The following is a 3,565-nucleotide window of genomic DNA, read 5'->3' as shown; positions in this document are numbered from 1 at the left end:
TAGCCGACAGTATTCAAGAAATGGCCAATAGCACAAGCAAATCAAGTAGTCTTGGACATCCAAGTACCATCCTCAGACTATGTGAGAGAGCTAAAGTAATCTTTGAAGATGAGGACACAACAAAAGTGAAGAAAGGGAAAGGGATTACCAAGAAGAGCATGGAGGGAATAAACGAAGAAGAAGATCAAGAAGGGGTAGTAGCTCCTAGACAAAGGAGATCACAAAGAGAGGAGGACGAAATCAAGCTCATGATGCCATAGACATGAGCCAATTACAAAGATCAATTGAAGAACTATCTCAGCAACTCATGCAGGCTCAACAAGGCCAAAATCAGGGAGGCCAAGAGAAATATCTAGAGCCCCATCCAGAATTTATGGAGCAATTCTTGAAAGAAAAAGAGGAACGAGAAGCTTGGCAGCATCAAATGGAGGAGAAACAAGAGAGATGGCAACAACAAATGATGACTCAGCAGCAAGAATTTCAAGCACAGATTTTTGAAGGACAAAAAGAGCAATACAAAGAATTCAAAGAATCATATGATAAGCTGTATTTTAGTCAAGCTAAAGCAGGGGAATATAGTCACAACTTGTATCAATGGAAGAATGTTCATCATACCATGGGAGAAGTCAGATACGCACAAAGAATGGAGAATGATGAAAACATGCAAGCAAGGTTGGAGTACTTAACCCACAATTTGCCAACACTCAATCCTGAGATCAAGCCATTTGAGCAATGCCCTCAATTTGTCAGCACTCAATCCACAAATCAAGCCATTTGAGTAGTGCCAAGAATTTAGAGCTAAGCAGCAAGCAAGGTCTAATCACTATACGGAGGTAACACTTGGCAGATTGGAACAAGTGGGGCTCTCAGGACTCTTAGATTCTGTTTGGGATAGAAGATGCCCTGGTGAAGAAGCCCAAGACTATTCCAAGCTAGGGAAGAGAAAGAAGAAGAAGGGAGAATCAAGCAGAAGCCACAATCATTAGAAGGTGGCTTTCATCTTTCATGTCTTTAATAAGGAGATGCATGTCTGAAACATGATATGCCTCCATCAATTATTTCTTTTACTTCATGCAATTTTTGTTCTTTGTTTTTCATTTTAGTTAGTTAATAAATAGCTAGAAAAATGCTAAATCTGCATAATGCTTGTTATCCATCACTTAGCTTGAAATGTTGTTTTGTTTCCCATATGCTTAAATAAAAGAGATTTGTTTGAATTGAAAAGTGAAATATCCAATGTTGCATAAGTAAGAATGGAAGTTGGTGGTGGTATATGTGTTTGATTAAATGCATAACTCGTGAAATAATTGTTGCATAATAACATTCTCATTCAAATGTGAGTTAGCTTGCTGTTACAAAGGCTCTTATCAATAATGAAAAAGCCCTTGGTAACAAAAACAGAAAGAAAAGGGAAAGAAAAAGCCAAAATGGCAAGAAAAACAAAGAATAAAGGTTGGACACCAATAGCTTGGACCCTAGGACATATGCCTGTGGTGTTCTTGTACTAAGATATGCTTGGATGAGTAAATTCTAAGGGGTATTTTAAAACCCGGTCACTTAGATCAACTGATTTGGGATGGAAACATCCAAAAGAATAATAAGCTTGTTAAGCATTATAAGCCAAGAAAAGTTAGCAAGGGAGTAATTAAAAAGTGAGTCTTCTAACAGCAAGTTTAGTAAGCCTTTGAGGAAAGATGTGTATTATGTAGCAGCAACAATAAGTGAGTTGTCATTGTCTGCATAAAGACTCCATAAATCAAGTTCTGCTATATGCCTAATAAGGATATGTGTTCTTTTCTTATTCATGTCATTTACTCTTAGTTTTGATGCTTGCTTGGGGACAAGCAAGATTTAAGTTTGGTGTTGTGATGACAAGTCATCATATACCCATTTTTCAAGCTAATTTCACTTGTTTTGTTAGTCTTTATGCACTTTCTTGCTTCTTAAGTAAGTGATTTGGAGTGAAAATGCACAACTTCTTTAAATCAAGCAACCACCATGAAATTAATGTTAATCCATGAGGTTTAAGCTAATTTTAATTGAATTTTAATTGATTTATAAGCCTCTTGAATTTAGTGATACTTTGAGTGGTTGTTTTGATTTATTGTAGGTGAAGAAAAGGAAAAAAAGGAAAAGGCGTAGCCTAAGGAAGTGTGGCCCAAGGAAAAGAAAGTGTGGTCAAAGAGAGAAGAAGTGTGGCGCACAACATGAGGAGAGGCAAGCATTGCCCTCCACAAGAGCACACTGCCCTCTAGGAGGGCAACATAAGGGAACTAAGCTAAGAAGGCAACTCTGTCCTGCCCACTACAAGGGCAGAGCACAAATTGGTGCCTTGGAATCAAGAGGAATAAAATGTTGCCCTGCCCTCCACAAGGGCAGTATCGGGCTCACCAAGGGAGAAATTCAAAGGAAATTGTCTCCAAATGCTTTCCACAAGAGTTAAACACGGAACCATGAGGAAGCTAGGACTTAAGGCCCATTACCGTGCCAAGAAACCAAGGAAAATGATGTAGCGTGTGTTTCTGCCCGGATTCGAACACGGGACTGCATTTTGGAAACACTGCCCTGCCCTCCGCGAGGGCAGGGCAGCATTCTGCGCACCAAGGCACGATCCTGGCAGCACCAGCGCGCATCACAGCTTGAATCTGGCAGCACCAAGCACGCACCGTGGCATTTCTGGCGCACCAAATTTTCCTGCCCTGCCCTCCGCGAGGGCAGGGCAGCGTTTTGCGCACCAAGACTGCACCAAGCCGCACCAAGCAAGCACCAACATGCACCAAATCCTGCCCTGCCCTCCACAAGGGCAGGGCAGCCTCCTGGGAGCTACCATTTTGGGCCAAAAAATTCAATTAAAATTCCAATTAAATTCATTTCTTCACCAAATCAAAAGCCCATCCAAATCCCAAAATCCAAGAATAGAAAGTGTATAAATAGGATCTAGTTTGATGTAATTAGGACCTTTTTACTTGACCTTTTGCTTAGCTTTTGAATTTTGCACTTTCTTTTGAGCTTTGAATTTTAGTTTTGCACTTTGGAACCTCTCTTGGTGTCTTCACTGAGATTTCAGAGAATTAGGGAGGAGAATTGATCTCTCTTCTTCCTCGTTCTTGCTTGAGTCTTTTTAATTTCCTTGTTTTGATTCTTGGGTGTTAAGAATTGAGGAAACTCTGTCTCAATCTCCACTCAAGAACTCTTTAGTTTCTTTTCTGCATAATTGAATCCATTCACATTCTCTTTACTGTTTCTTCTTCAATTTCTTGTCAACTGTTTTGAGACTTTGGATCTAGGAAGGTAATTGAAATCTAGGCTCTGCTACCTAGTCTCTTGAACCCTGAGATCCCAATTTACCTTTGGTTCTTCGGTGAACCTTGCTGCACTTTACTTTCATTTTCTGTTTGAATTCTCATTGCTTCCAATTCAATTTCTGCTTTATTAATTGTTGCAATTTACTTTCTCTACGTTTAGATTCTGCAATCCCAGTCCTCAAATCCCTTTTACATTCAAGCAATTTACATTCCTTGCCATTTAAGTTACTGCAATTTACATTTCTTGCACTTTAAGTTTC

The sequence above is a fragment of the Arachis duranensis genome, chromosome 5 (assembly GCF_000817695.3).
Source record: "Arachis duranensis cultivar V14167 chromosome 5, aradu.V14167.gnm2.J7QH, whole genome shotgun sequence".
NCBI classification, from domain to species: Eukaryota; Viridiplantae; Streptophyta; class Magnoliopsida; order Fabales; family Fabaceae; genus Arachis; species Arachis duranensis.
Note: the sequence above shows the minus strand (reverse complement) of the source record.